Source organism: Triturus cristatus, chromosome 9 (genome assembly GCF_964204655.1).
Source record: "Triturus cristatus chromosome 9, aTriCri1.1, whole genome shotgun sequence".
Taxonomy (NCBI): domain Eukaryota; kingdom Metazoa; phylum Chordata; class Amphibia; order Caudata; family Salamandridae; genus Triturus; species Triturus cristatus.
Window position 1 is genome coordinate 866,005,901 of NC_140592.1, and position 16,265 is coordinate 866,022,165.

At 44.1% G+C, this 16,265-nt stretch overlaps 1 long non-coding RNA gene across 2 annotated transcripts in view; it reads right to left on the reverse strand.

The window, feature by feature from the left end:
• Positions 1-16,265, reverse strand: part of LOC146798980 (uncharacterized) — an 875,086-nt gene that overhangs the window by 260,374 nt on the left and 598,447 nt on the right. The window contains exon 3 of one of the 2 annotated variants that reach the window (XR_014968820.1): positions 8,537-8,660. The exons of the other annotated variant lie outside the window; for it this stretch is intronic. This is a non-coding gene — a long non-coding RNA (uncharacterized LOC146798980). The remainder of the gene's footprint in view (positions 1-8,536; positions 8,661-16,265) is intronic. 2 annotated transcript variants of the gene reach the window in all.

Consider the following 16,265-nt stretch of genomic DNA (forward strand, 5'->3'; position numbering starts at 1 on the left):
TCAGCATCAAAAGTGGAACTAGACAGGGGTGCCCATTGTCCCTACTCCTGTTTGCACTTGCCATGGAGCCACTGGCAATACACTTGCGATCCACACTGGGGAAGTGGGGCATACTGGTAAGTGACACAATACACATCATCACAATATACGCAGACAACACTTGGATACATGTGACGGACCCAAGAGGGTTAGTGCTTCTCCTCCTACACCTTATGGCCAGGTTTGGAGAGGTGTCCAGACGCCATGATAACAGGCATAAAACAGAACTATTCCCCTTGGTTGTCGCTGGCCAAAAAGGAGGAGGCCAATCTTCCAGAGGCTGGTCTGCCGTGGGAAACACAACAATTCCGTTACCTGGGGATACTGATGACACATGACACATGCCCACAATTTGAACTTAACATGGGGAAAATGTTGGTGGGCCTCAAAACCTCAGTAAAGTTCTGCAACACACTATCACTATCTGTTATAGGCAGGGTAACACTGAGTAAAATGGTACTCCTGCCTAGATACCTCTATGCTATGCAGAACTCATTCTGCATTCTACCAGCCTCCATTTTCAAAAGGCTAAATACCCTATTGGTGTCACTGGTGTGGGTGGGGCAGGTTGGAGAAGGGTCCGGCTGTCGAGCCTAAAATTGGACATGGTGGATGGTGCCGTGGGCCTGCCAGACCTACAGCTATACTACCTGGCAGGGATGCTCCAATACACAACCATGTGGTGCGACAACAACTCCAATTGGGAACAGCTACTACTAAAAAGCATTTCCCCAGATTGCTTATGAGAGGCCACAGACAACAGCAAACACCCCCTTTGTGGTCTGACAGGTCACACAGGTTTGGAAATGGACAGTCACCATCGTCTTGCAGCAGGCACCCTATGCAAACCTACTTCCTATATGGAGGCTACTCGCATTCATAAGTATACAGGATTTAATGGATGTCACATGTTGGGTGGAGGGCAGTTGTCAGAGAGCAGGTGATTTATACCTGAATTATTCATTTATCACACTGAAGGAGGAGGGCATTTACTATGGCATAGGCCCTAGAAAGTGTCTGCAATATGGCAGCATATCACAGACAACCCGGGAATTGCAGACAACTTTCCCAGCCAAACCCACAGAATCAATCATTCTAAAGGTGATGCTGAACCTTGGATCCACTGAGGCCATTGTCTCTCGGCTATATACACCTCTTAAGGCAGATATACAAGGAGATCTAACGGCTGCAAGGGCCAACTAGGACAGATATCTGGTGGATCCCCTCTCGAATGGGGAGTGGAGGCGGGCGCGGGCCCTGGAGAAGGAGGTAGCCAGTAACCCTAGATTCAAACTGTCATATTTCTGCTATCTGCACAGGGCTTATCTAACACCACACCATTTACATCGGGTATACCCAACACGCTCCGCTGCATGCCCAAGATGTGTAGTCATCCCCGCAGACTTTACGAATGTTACATGGGCCTGTAGGAGATTAGGTCCATTTTAGGAGGGAGTGGTGCACCACACAAGGAGAGTGACAGGTGTAGACGTTACCTTCACAATGCGCCACTGCCTGTTGGGGTTATTGCCACTTCTGAAAACCGGCACCAAAATAAGGTATAGGTTGGCTCAGCTGGGACTTCTATTGGTCAGGAATTGCATCGCTATTCACTGGGCGAACCCGGCTCCACCAATGGAAAAGAAATGGAGGCCAGGCCTACTGGAGTGAGCTGTGGCCGAGGAGTGCAAACTTCGTAGAGTCCTTAATGATGAAAATGTGTAACGCGATATAGAACTATGGGGTGACATGATAGAACACCTGGGCTCTGACAGTGACGGGGTGACTGATAAAATTGACCATGACTCCCCATCAACTACAGACACACTGAGCCCTGGAATTGGGCCTGCAGACTTGTGACCGATGTCTGGACCCTTCCCCCTCCCCTCTCCTCCTCCCCATAGGTTCAGGAAGACAGGCCGTCTGCCTCGGGTAACATGGAGCATCAGATGTTCGGGGTGGCAATCCTTGTCCCCCCTGGGCTAGCATTCCCCTCTTGTTCTCATGCCCAGTCAATTGGGCTGCTTCTGGCTCCTCCTCCCTTCCCCTCCTCTGCCCTCATGACATGTCTACCGCACACTTAGATGGGATGGAGATATGATTGCCAGAGGACATTTTTCCTCCACACAACCTTGTCCTCACTTTAGGAGACATGAGTCACCAATGAACAGCGTATTGTTATTGTTTACATTTTATTGTTCAGGATGTTATTATGCAATTTAATTTATTATCTTGTTGTAACCGACTTACTGAAAAATTTAAATAAAGATTTTTTTTTTAAAAGGATCGTAAAGGATTATGAGTAATGATTCAGGTAAGCAACCTTTAAGATGACAAGAAACATTCGGGGTTTTCACAATTTTACAGTTCTAAAGGTGCTCGTTAGGTAATGTATAGAGTCTGAATTGGTTAATTAACCCCTTGTGTGCCCCGCCCTTTCCCCGCCCTGTGCCGGGCGTTGAATTAGCGGGCGGGGTTCATGACGAGATAGTCTCGTCATGGGCACAGCGCAACCGCGCTCCATGACGAGACTATCTCGTCATGGGCACTGAAGGGGTTAAATAGTCTTGAAGCTGGTTGTAGATCTAAGAGGTGCATCCTACTAAAGCATATTCAATTAAATATTAAATTAAAGACATATGATAAGATAAGGTCTAACGGTAGCATTGTTTGGCTGTCAAGTTTGTCAGTGGGCTAACCCACTGATGAACTTCACGGTGAAACCCTAGGTACAGTAGAAGTCATATCATGGCTCTATAACTTGCTTTTATGCAATCAGCATGAAATGGTGTTATCAGTATTTATATACTGCATTTTAGTATTAGTATGGCATTAATATGCTTCTTCATTCCAGGTGCCCATTTTGTGTAGTTTCCAAGAGGTTGCTGTGACAGAATACCAATCTCTTTTCACCTGCTTCTCACCTACCCCTGCCTCCTCTTGCTTGTTCCTACTGATAGAGAGGCCCCAACCAATGACCTCTGACAAAATATCGAGGACAATAATATTGTGTGGATAGAATATCGTGTTAAAAATATCGAAGATCAAAATATCAATATCAACTAGGTAAATGTAGATTTATTATTCTTAACTTCACATCTACGCATCTTGAAGATGTATATCATAAAGGTACATATATGTGGAGTTTAGTGTAGTAAAACTTTGCATACCCACAGAAACTGACAATATTCTTGTCTTCAATATTCTTGACACAATATTTTGTCTACATAATATTTTGGACTCAATATTTTGTCCAAACAACCCCTACCAAGCAACTCTACATATAACGGTGCCATTGCTCTATGTAACTGAATACAACAGGCTCTGCAACCTGAGAAACGTAAGCATCTGGAATGCCCAATCAAATCTTACTAGATTCATCATATCAAACCAAAGACTCGCCATCTTCCATGGGTCTTCAGAGCAGCACATTGTGCTGGACAAACTCTGGACACAATTGGTTACACATCACATCTCAGTGCCTGGACAATAAATCTTCCTGTCATCTGGAGAAACCACCAACTCATCTCCCTCAACATTCACCTGGCCACCATTACCACTTTTAAAATCTCAAAGATCAAAAATACCTTCTGCAGACTATATCAACTTCATCACACTCAACCCTCACCTAACTGCAGCCTTGACATCACAACTGTATAACAGAAGAGAAGGCTATCCAGTGGCTCCAATCCACTTAAGACTTCCTCATTTTCTGAAAAACAGACCAAAGATACCACAGCAATTTAAAAGAAGGAAAGCAAAACTGAATTGAAGAAGCAAATGACTGCAAGGAAAGATTCCACAACCTAGCCTCCACAGTTACCAAGATCACACTGTCCCAATAACTTTGTCATGCGCTTGCAGGCCTTTTTGTCATGATAACTGCTATCCTGGAACACTGCCTCAAACATACATCATGCAGTAACCTTCATCCTCAGTCCACAAAGCACAAGACAATCTGTGCTGGTGGACAACAAATCCTCATCACCCAGTTCTAGGAACTCCTCAAAACCAGCCACACAGATATCTCCCCGTCAGACACTTGTGCACCTCTTGAGGACATCTAACTTTCCACTAACACTCATATCCAGCCTGAACCATTACTCCTAAACTCAGACATCAGCCTATCAATACCTCCTACACAAAGCCAATCATACAAAAGATGAACCTCAATCTACTTGGTTTAGCCAGGTACTGATCAAACTCCAATAGTGCACACTTATGCATACTAGACAAGCTGGTTTCTCTTAAATGCCCAACTTTCTCTCTCTCTAATTGCCACACTGACTTCCATTCTGGCAGTGGATCACAACACCACCCCCCATCCATCTGAAAATCACAGCTGATATTAATGCAGTGCTTAATTTGAGCCGGTGGTTTCCGGTGCTCGACACCAGCACCTAATTGACTTCCGGTGCTTGGCACTGGCACTTAATTTTCAACACCACACGTAGGACAGTCTGCCACATGGTGGTGCTGCTCATCTGATTTAGAGATGATTAGAACAACAGTTGTTTATGAATATAATATACATTAAACATTACTAATACCTACCTCCCCAGCCATTCCTTTAGTTTTGGGAACGGCAAATAATCTGAACTGTCGCACTTGCAGGTGAGAGTTGTTTTGGTACCGTCATTGGCAGTGATGACAGGGGCAATGGGTCATGCAAGCTGCAGTGGCCTCCTTGTCAGAGCCCTGGCACTAAATATTTTGGATATTAAACACTATATGAGTGGATTTGCCTCATACTATCTCCTGGCCTATCTGCCATCTTTGATATAGTCTGTAGCTCCCACCTATTATAGGCCGTGAGATCTTAGCATGCAAGTAATCATTTTAGACTGAACTTCCATCTAACCTTCTGGCAGATAAAGTATAATCTCGCACTCACGATACTCAGTTACATTATTACCCACTACCTGAGGAATGCTGCAAGTTTCCATTATCTTGCACCTCCACTTGAACGATTACCTCAGCCCATTAGCAGGCCTAATTAAGTCCTTAAATCAAAACTATTACAGCTACAGAGAAGACATCCAGATAGTAAATAAGCTGAAAAGCCTAGAGTGATCTGGCATAGACCACTCCCTATAAGCCTATAAGCCATGGACCATTAAATGCTAATAAACCACCCATGAAAAGTATTTGAAACAAAGATACTTACAGATAGAAAATGGAAGCACAATTCTATACCTTAGAGACCACTGTACTCCTGCTCTCAAAATACTTGGCCAGATGTTCCTCTTTCAAAGCACTTTTCATTACCCACAGGGAAATCTAAACAAAGCTTCAGTGAGGCACACAGAATAGAACGCTGGCCTCAAATCTACATCCCTGCCCTTTGTCCGTTCCTTCAGAAAGATACACACTGATGGAACTTTGTTCTCTGCCCACAAAACAAAATTGTAAAACTCGCTCCCAGCAAAGATAAGAATCATCCAAAACCACTTCAGATTCAGGGATGCAGTAAAGACCTGGCTATTCCATTAAAGGTGACACCCCTACTGCAAGGCTCTCCCAAATCCTAACAATCCCACAAAGTTGATTTAAGCACCTAAGTACTGTGGTAGGTATTCACATCACTTACTCTTCTTGGCTCCAATCCAAGCTTAAGTGCATTTGAAATATTGCTTGCATTAAATCAATCGTCTGGTCATAATTTTCCACACCAAAATGCCTCCTTGTAGGGGGAAAAAGCAACAATTTTATCTATAAGCTTTGCCAACTATACGTCTTACTGGTCTTTGCTTGACTAAGGGGATCTGAATTTATACGGTGTGATAAATAGCATCAATTATGATTTTTGTCTGAAAAAGGTACACGAGATACAGATTTTAAGTACTCTCTGCACCAAAGCCTGCATGCCCTGGTATTTACAAGGCACTTATACCCCAGTGAAGTTTTTCCTAGGTAAATATTGGCAAAGCAAAATTGTTGACATTTTCCTGGGAAAAATGTTGTGGTTATATGGCTTGTGATTCTGATATGTGCTGCAGCAGGAGTTACCTTACGTTATGAAATTAACTGGGCCAAACATAATAGCGGGATTTAACCACTTAAGTTCACATAACACCAAGTTTTAACCATGATACAAAGCAAAGGTGTACACCACAACCTACAACATTAAAAAAATATATCTCAAAAGATCTCTAAAGATTTTGAAATGCATCAATGATGGTGCTTCTGAAGCCGTAAGTAATTCTGAATGACTGCCATTACTCCACAGCACATGAGATAATTAAGATATCTGTCAAGTGCTGGGATTTTAAAAAGCAACTTAACTGATGCCCTTCTGTACTTTTGAGACTTTTATTCATAGGGACGATGGTATGCAAGATTTCGTAACCCTAGCATTTCTCAAAAATTGTTTAATTTAAATATACAATTTGTGTTCTACGTTAAACAGGCAACGCAGTATTTTATAGTTTTGCAGGATTGTAAATGTTCTGAGGTGTCATCCATTTTATCAATCCCAAAAGTATAAAAGGGTAGGATGACCTTGCTGGAATTTGAATTCAAATCCATGTCAGGTGGGCTTTAGGTCTCTGTAAAAGTAGAGTTGTTTGAGAGACTTGAAGGTTCAAGCCAGGCTTGAGCCAGATGCCTTGCTCTGGCTCAGTATAAGGTCCTTTTAGACCAATATGTCCAAAACACTGCCACCCACACTCTAACCTCATTCAACAAGAATTAAAAACAAAGCATTGACCTGTGATGTAAAACAAGAGAAAGTATTAGTCATTGAGTGGATGAAATTCCCAATGTTAAACCAGAAAAATAGATATCTATCATGGCTTCCCTGCTTGACCAAATGGCATGATCCTAGGCAATATTTAATTTCACCATAATTCCTTTTATTTCATTGTTGCAACTGATAGCACCTTGAAATACGTTAGTTTGGGATATTTACTGCACAAAAACATCTAGCATTTGATTTACTTGACTATAAAGTTTCTACATTTATAATAAGGATATAGTATCAAACAAAATGAGGGAGTACTCCCAAACGACAGAGAACTGTCTATAGAATATTGGCACGTGGAGCAAATAAAGAAATAATCTTTCTTAAGAAGACACCTCACTCACCAACCTAGTTGGTGACATGCTTCATCATCGAGGTCCCACCCAGATAGCCGAGTGCCATCCGGGTGTGCTACGACACCTGACTACAGTGGAGCTGGTTTTTTGAAGGTGAATAGTGAATTTAGATAAAAATTGGCCAGATTTAACCCAATTGAAAGTAATTTATTCTAGGGTAATTTGGACAATGATTAAAAATAGTGAAGATACCAAGGAAGGTTAGATTGACCTATGGTATCTAATAATAAAAATAGGTGAAAAAGAATAATTAAGGCTATCTGGGTGGGACCTCGATGATGAAGCATGTCACCAACTAGGTTGTTGAGTGAGGGGTCTTCTTAAGAAAGATTATTTCTTTATTTGCTCCACGTGCCAATATTCTATAGACAGTTCTCTGTCGTTTGGGAGTACTCCCTCATTTTGTTTGATATTATGTAACTAGAGGACTGGGAGTGACCCCCTTCAATGGTCTACCATTGTAAGAATCCCTTTCTCTCCATTTTTGTTTTGTATATAATAAGAATATAGGCCACATTTGGGGTGCACGTGACAATTGTCTTGCTTCTTAGTTCACTAATGGCATTGCCGTTAGGGTAGAGGGGGCTTGAATGTTTTTTAGGTTCATGAAAAAAACTATCACTTATAATAAATACTCCTCAATGCAATGATATATACTGAAGCCCGTTCATCCCAATGGGAGTTGCGCACCTGCCAGGAAGCAGGGTTATAGGAGGATCTTTTTCAGGCCTGACAGAACGAGTGAGACTCACGTGTATGTGGCCATCTTGTTGGCCATGCCCTGTCTCTTCTCCTTAATACTTTTGGTGATAGCTAGCAACCACCAAAAACACATCATGAATGACACTTTGGATTATGTCATTACTTTGGGAACAGTCATAGGACTCCATAGAACCACAGTGACTAGGCCTTCACTTACCGTTTCATGCCAGACTTTTCAGGCAAAAGGTTGTTTTAAACACTTCCCCACCCCTGAACCTGACAGGTGGCCTTTAGCAGTACTGTATACCCCCAACTTCTTGCCAGTATAATAATGAGGTCTTCAGACCCACCCGAGCCATGGCCATATCTGCTGAAATCAAGAGTGATGCTGGATTTGAGCTCCTCAAGCGGGAGATGCTTAGCAGCCAGCAGCAGTGGCAGTGATGGATGCTGCAATCACCCTCCAAATGGCCCAAGCTACGCTCTGACAGCCGGAAGCTACCAGCAGAAAAGATTGCTAGGATGGTTCTGGAAATGTTCTCTCATATATCAATGATGTCCACGGGCACTGTGGCCACAAAGGAAGTGTAACTACCTCAGTGCCTGGCTTCACTGCTGAGTTTTTAGAGGGCTGTGCTCAGTAAGTTGCTATACCAGTTGAGGAGTTCAAGATTTTGAAAAGCGGATCCTCACTCACAGGCTTGGATGACTGGACTGAATATGCTTCCTACCGCCTGTCATCCCATATAACGTCTCCTCTGCGGTGCACGCAAATTGGGAGCTGAGTTAGGTGGTGCTGGTGGCAGCAGCAGTACCGATGGCTGAAAAACAGAAAGCAAAGGAAGCACATTTTACACGACCAGAGAAGGACAGCAGGATAGCATGGGAGCTGCAATAAAGTCAGACTCCAGCTGCATTTTAAAGGTACTGCAAAATAAGATACTCGGTGATTAATTATAACTGTCTGATAACACTGCCAGTGCTTGTAATGGATGTGATGTAAACTCTGATGCTTATCAAATATTGTCTGACCAAAGGACTTTTGATCCGGATGGCTATGACAGTATACTTTGTCATCTTCCACAAAAACTGGAATTTAAAAAGAGAGATTAGGTTGCCAAATGCAATCATTGTCTACTATAAGGATCATTAGAGGAATCAATCCCTGGTGAATATGTTGATAGTGACTGCGGGGCTCTGGGCATTGAGACTGGCTTAATCTTGTATTTGGTGGAGGTGGTATAGTGAAGAAGACAATACTTCGCAGCAACATATGCAGAAGGCCATACTGATAATACCTAAAGCAGATATGTGCAGAATTGATAAAGATTAGGCTTCTGCTGCCTATTGTGTTTATGACTGAAAGAGCTGAACTATCAATACATCTAGTCATGGGGAGAAAGAACAAGTTACTTACATTCAGTAATGCATTTTCTGGTAGAAACCCTATATAACTGCAGATTCCTCACCTTTTGAATATCCCCAGGTGTCAGACTGAGTCCGTAAACTTTTACATAACAATTTTCCCCTCACGCTGACAGGTGGTGTAGTGTGGTGTAATTCTAGCTCATGACACTCCATCCCATGTGGCTGTGGCATTGGGACCAGTATATATATGGCATCTGCTTGCGCTAGAGTCAGTTTCTTAAAGACCTTCATTCGCACCAACAGACGTGGAGCCCATAGAAATTATTATAAAACAGTGTGTGCAACCTTTCCGAGGTGGAATCTTATTAAGATTTGAACAAATTAATCTTTCCAAAGAACAGGGAGGAGTGAGGGAAGATAAAGAATTTGAGGTTAGATAAAGTATCTACCAGAAAAGGCACAACCAAAGGTAAGACACTGGGGGTATATTCTCAAGAACGTGCGATAATAATCGCCAAAATAGGTTAAAGCAATTTCACATATCACCGTCTATTGCAGGAAAATAACTCTGTGTCAACGTCACATTCTTAACATGGCGATAACATGCAATAGTTTCCCCATAATGTGTCAAATGTCCATGATAACATTACTGGGACGGCGATACAAATCCAAACCCGAACGTGAAAAAAGTTGCTTTGGGCCCAACTGCGATAAAAAAGTCAGTGATAAGCATCGCCAGGCCTGCAAATCCCACAAGTCAGACTGCAAAAATCAGTATAAAAGCGGCAACAAAAACACAAACAGAACACAAACAACTGCGAAGCACCATGAAGGTAGCTGGAACAAGTACAGAGGACAACCTGAACCCCACAAGCCCCACGGAGGACCAGCCTGGGACCCCGGGGTCAGGGAAGGGAAAGGAGAAGAAGAAGAAGAAGACTCGGTTCAGACCGCAGGAAAACAGGATCCCGTTAACAGAGGTGACACTGCCACCATCTAATTGCCATTGGTGAAATTGTCAGCACTAAATGTTGCACTTACACTTATCAGAGTGATATGCTAATGCAGAGCAGTGACATGCACACAGGGAATGTGTCTTGGAATGAATTTCTTTGCACATGCTGTGCCTGTGGTCATTTTGTCCTGTCCCGTGATTGCTAAGGACAGTCCCAATTTGACGTGCTCATGTGAAGAAATTGTTAATGATAGTGTCCCTTCATGCTATTCCTGCTGCTGCTGCACTGGGGTGTGGTCCACCTGCCTCATCCTCATCAGCATCGTCCGGTGCATCTGGCACATGGATCCATGGGGCATTGGTGCGTACACCTATGTTGTGCAACACACAACATGCAATGATCATCTTGCACACTATTTGCAGGCTGTACAGGAGTCTTTCACCTGTGATGTCCAGGCACCTGAAACGTGACTTCAACACGCCAAATGAGTGCTCCACAATGCCCCTGGTGTGTTTGTGGGCCGCATTGTACTGCCTCTGGGCCTGGGTGTTTGGGGCTCGGAGGGGTGTCATCATCCACGGACAGATTGCATATCCTTGATCACCTGTGACAGGGGAGAGAGATGTGTCAATCGGTGGTTCTGCATTCTGTGTTGGAAGGCTAATTAGTATATTGATGTGTGATGTGTGGGACTTTGGGATTCATGTTTGACATGTCTTGCATGTGGCAAATGAGTGGCATCCATGTGTATTACGTTGCCTCACAGCTGCTCCTCACTCCCCGAGCCTATTTACTTGTGTGCGCTGCGCGGTTGCATCACTTGCACTCCTAAGAACCACCATTGCCATGACTGTCTGAGCATGTCCAACAAGCTTGACAACGACACTGTGATATTGGCCGTTGAAGGTGGTCGGCCACGTGTGTGTAGGCCTATGGTGAGGATATGGCAGACACAGAGACACATGCAGTAGTTGCTTTGGTGGCCATCCCGGAAGTGAACCACGCCCTGAGCCCCGGGCTATTAATTCCCACTCCCATGCTGTCCCAGCCCACTCCGCTTATGCTTACATGGGGGGACGACATAGCTACATGTCCAAGGTCTACCCCACTGCCTGAGGTAACATGGTTGTGCCACTGTCTACGACACAACATACACCAGCAGTATATGTCCACATTGACATGTCTGTGCTCTGCATACTTGAGTCTGTCCAGCACATCACCGCCTCACTTGGCATTGTGTTCATTCTGATTCATGGGTCACTTGCCTCCTTCACACATACTAGGTTCCCACCTCTAACCACATCCTCCTATTGTGTGGCAGAGGTGCCATGACGTGGATGGCTTGTCTACATGGCTGTCCCCTGTTGCCACAGTTCCTTGTGTTGTCGTGTCTGGTAGGTGGGCATGTTGTATGTGATGTTGTAACGTGTGCATTCCCACAGTTGTGAGTTGCATGATTGTGGAGTTGAGGTGTGTGGTGTGTTCATTTGGTACTTACAAACGAGCAGTGCATTTTCGTAGGTGCCATCCTCAAAGCGCTGGTTGATAATGGACTGTCTGAAGATGTAAGAATCATGCACGCTGCCTGGGTAGTTGACGACGACGTTGGTGAAGAGTCCCCGGTGGTCCACTATTGCCTGCACATTGATGGAATGTGTGTGCTTTCGTTGCGGTAATTGTGTGCAGTGTCGGCAGGGGGCACAAGTAAGACATGCGTGCAGTCAATTGCCCCCAACATGTGTGGGAAGCCCGCTATGGCATAGAAGCCTTGCTTGGTCTCCAGCTGTTCCTGCGCAGTGTGGGGGAAGTGAAGGTGCTGGGGTACCAAGCTGATGATGGCATCCAAGACAGTTGTGATGAACTTTGATAGGGCTGGCTGTGAGACTCCTCCGACTCATGCGTTTGTTGGTTGGAAGGTACCAGAGGCCAACAGGTGCAGCACAGACAGCAGCTTTGTCTGCAGAGGGATGTTGGTTGTCCGCTGTGTTGGTACCGTCAGCCTGTGAGCAATGTGGTTCAGGATGCGGAGGATAGTTGTCCTTTTGAGCCTGTAGTGGGCAATTACTTCCTCTGGCATTAAGTCTGTGAGGCTGGCTGATCGTTGAGAATATCGCGAAGTGGTGTTTTTGTGTTTTTACACGGGAACGCCTACTCTGCATATAATTAGCGTTATATATCGCTCTCATCTGTGGCAATGTTTTTTGCGGAAGCTATCACTGGAAAACTGGCGATTTCGGAAGCTTGAAAATGGGACGATGAATATTCCTAACACACAAAAGGGGGGGTCCAAGGGAACTAGTTTGAAGACCACCGAGGAGAGTATCCCCTAGTATAATTCAATAATACCACAAGACAACCTCGGGTCGATATTAGCACACAAAATGCATCAACACATATTCATGAGTAGATAGAAGGACTGGAGTATCAACAAATCTCCCATATAAATGGGGGGACAATCCTTTTTAGGACGAAAACCGTCACCCACCATAGGTGGCATGCTTCATCATATGGGTTTCTCCTCCCAGTGGGAAGCCTAGTCCCACTGAGGGCTAACTCGGCAATAAGTCCTTGAGAATATGCCCCTGGGTCTTCTGATAGACACTTCTAGGCTCAGATTCCTCGCCTTTTGGATAGATACTAAAGCAGTCCCTCCAAAGTGGTGGTACTGTGGAATGACTCAGACCAGGAAAACCTGCAAGATAGATTAGGCTGAATGCCTGTCTGGTTTAACCTGGCTATCCAGGGAGTAGGGCTTGGTAAACCTGTGGAAGGACCCACGAAGTACCCTAGCAAATGTCCAAGACTGGCACACCCTGCTGTAGCACAGTGGTAGCAACTTTTGCCCTGGTGGAGTGAGCATGTAAACCCTCTGATGTCTCCTTTCTGGCTAACCCATAGCAGATTTAATGCATAAAATGATCAATCTAAAATTGGGTTTTTTCTGTGCCTCTCTCCCCTCTCTTTTGTTCCAGAAAATGCGATAAGTAGTTGCTCATTCTGCTGAAATTCCCTTGTCCTCCCAATATAAAAACGAGGAGTCTTCCTAAGATCAAAGTATTGCAGACGTTCCTCTTCCTTTGATGGATGAGGTGGTGCATAAAGTGTTGATACGGTTATGGATTGCCCTACATGAAAGGGCGTGACTATGTTGGGCAGGAATGTTGCCTATGTTCAAAGGACTACATTTTTGGGACAAAAAGAAACACATGCTGGAATAGAAGATAGTGCTTAAAGTTTCATTTACTGTCCTTGGAGATGTTATGGGATGAGGAACACTGTTTTAAGTGTGAGTAGACGTATAGGACAACTCTGCATAGGCTCAAAAGGCAAGCATATCCAATAGGTTAAGATAAGATTTAGATCCCATTGCAGTATCATAAAAGGAGTAGGTGGAAACAAATGAATCAGTCCCTTCAAAACCGCACCAAAACAGGTGATCGTAAGAGGGATGACTGATCCAGAGGTAACAAAGCCGATAAAATAACAAAATATTAGATAAAGAAGCTTGTAAGGGTTGTATGTGATGAGAGAAACACCACACAACCAACGTCTTCCACCGTCCTGCATAGACAGACTACAGTGAAGGATGCCTGGCTGCCAGAATAACACCAACCACCTCAGGAGGATGGTCGAATGTCTGCAACTGTTGCCACTCAATCGCAATGCACGATGGTGTAGATTGTGCAATTTTGGGTGCATTATCTGGCCGTGCTGCTGTGACAAGAGAGTCTCACGAAAAGGCAACCAGATTGGAGGACATGTCCTCATGGCCAGAAGTTCCTTATACTACACACTCTTTGCCCAGTCCCGCACCACTAGGATGACTGGGGCCTGGTCTCTCTGGATTTTCTTATGCTCTCTAGGAATGAGAGGTAGGAGAAGAAAGGCATACAGAAGTTTCGAGCCGCAGGGCAGGTGGAAGGCTGCCTTGGGAACTCCTACATGCAAAATTTGTGACACTGCACATTCTCTGCAATGGCAAATAGATCAAGCCAGGGTTCGCCCTATTGCCGGAAGATGCGCTGAGACACCTCCAAGTGTAACCACCATTTGTTATATGCTAAGCACCCTTGGTTGACTTTGTCCGCTCTGTTGTTTAAAGATCCTGCCAGGTGCTAGGCAATCAGGGAAATGCTTTGAGAGTTCAACCCATTCCAAATGAATAGAGTCTCCTGACACAGGGCCCGCAACCCCACTCCACCTTGTTTGTTGCAGTACCACATAGCAGATGTATTGTCTGTGAGAACTTGTACCCATTCCCCTTTGATTATTGGACAGAAAACTTTCAGTACCAAGTGCATCGCCCATAACTCCAACAAGTTGTTGTGGATGAGAACCTCCGCCAAGAACCAGAGTCCTCTGATCTCCTCCACTCCCAGATGACCTCTCTAACCCAGTAACGATGCATCTGTCATTACCATTATTACTGGGGAAGAAGTTAAGAGGGAAAGATCTAGGACGGATGCAGGCATCCATCCTTTTCAGTATTAAAAGGTTACAGGAGAAACAACCAGACCTGATTTCTGAAACCGGCACCCTCTCTATTGCTTCTTTGTCTAACAGAGCTAAGATTTCTCCTTGGAGAATAGAAAAGTAATCCTCCAGAAGATGTTGCATTCTTAGTGGTATGTTTGGAGGATGGGAAATGAAGGTTAGGGAGTAACCTTATTACACAATCTGAAACACCCATTGATCTAGGATAATGCTCCTTGCACCTTCATCCGGAGAGCTAAAAGGTGATCTGACCACCAAATGGTTAATTGTGCATTGCCAAGTTTAAATTAAAGGGGATTTACATTGGCTGCAGAAGGGATGGGGGGGTAGAATGCTGCCTCTGGGAACCTGAACACTGTTGACCAGTTTCCTGACTCCTTCCCCTAACGGATTGAGAGGTGTTTTGTTGCTGAGAGGAATGCTGTCTTTGTGGAAAACCCCTTCCAAACCCTTGATAAGGGCACTGCTGTTGGGGAAGCTGTCTTGTTGGTGAAGCTAAGCCTGAGAAGGTAGGTGGCCTTACTCTACTTGAAACTTTCAAGGGCATAGCCAGCTTTTGCCCCAAACAGAGTAGAGCAATGTTTCTCAATCTTTTTAGAAACATGATGCACTTATTAGTACGACAACCTTTCGCAATCCACCTAGCTTTAATGGACCTGATACGGCAATTTTTTAATGTAATAAAGCATCATGTGGTAGTGCATTGTTATTTCCCGACAGCACATTTCCCATTGAAATGGTCACTAAGGTCGCACAGACATACAATTATATAGGTAAAACTATATTGCACGCAAATGATAATGTCTGGATATTGGGTTTTGGTGAATATTTATAATTTGTGCATAAAGTGTCTTAATTTGTTCTAATCCCATTAAATTCTTTGTTTTCATCACACTTCAGAACTAAAAAAATATGTGCTTGTTTTTTTTTCTAACTGAGGAGGTGTACAGTACATTTGCACATAGTTACATTTTGTTTTTGGGTTAAGAAATTACATCCTTCATACTTCTGTTCACACTTGTAGCCCAGCAGCATTGTCACATAATTCATTTTACTTTTCTTTCTCTGACTGCAAAGTTAGAGGAGTCTGTAAGCACCAGTACAGTGTTAAAAAAAAAATAAGCAGGAGAAGACACAGCCTAACATTTGACCTCTGCCTTTGAAGTGCACCAAATGTGACACAATAAATACAAATTCTAAGGGTATCTTTATTTATTTCCTGGCCTTTGGCGACTCACCAAAAATGGGCTCACGACCAACGAGTGGGTCAATATAGACAGTTTGGAAAACAGTGGCCTGGAGCCATCAAATGGCATGTCCATAAGTGAGTGTTGGACACTGGTAGAGAAGTCCACGGAGGAAATCCAGGCCTGGAGCCTAAGCACTACGGTGTTGTTTACTGCCCTTCCTAGATAGTCAGTAGTGTTGAGGCTTGACTTCATTGAGAATTTTGCAGCAACCTGACCGTCAGACACCAAAGTTGCAAGATCTGACGTACTTGGGACTGCTGGCAGGACATATGACACTTTGTTCTATAATGCATAAGTAAATCTACCCTGGAGGCATTACGTTTTAACCGACCTGAGGGCCAGACTCGTCAAAGAGAAA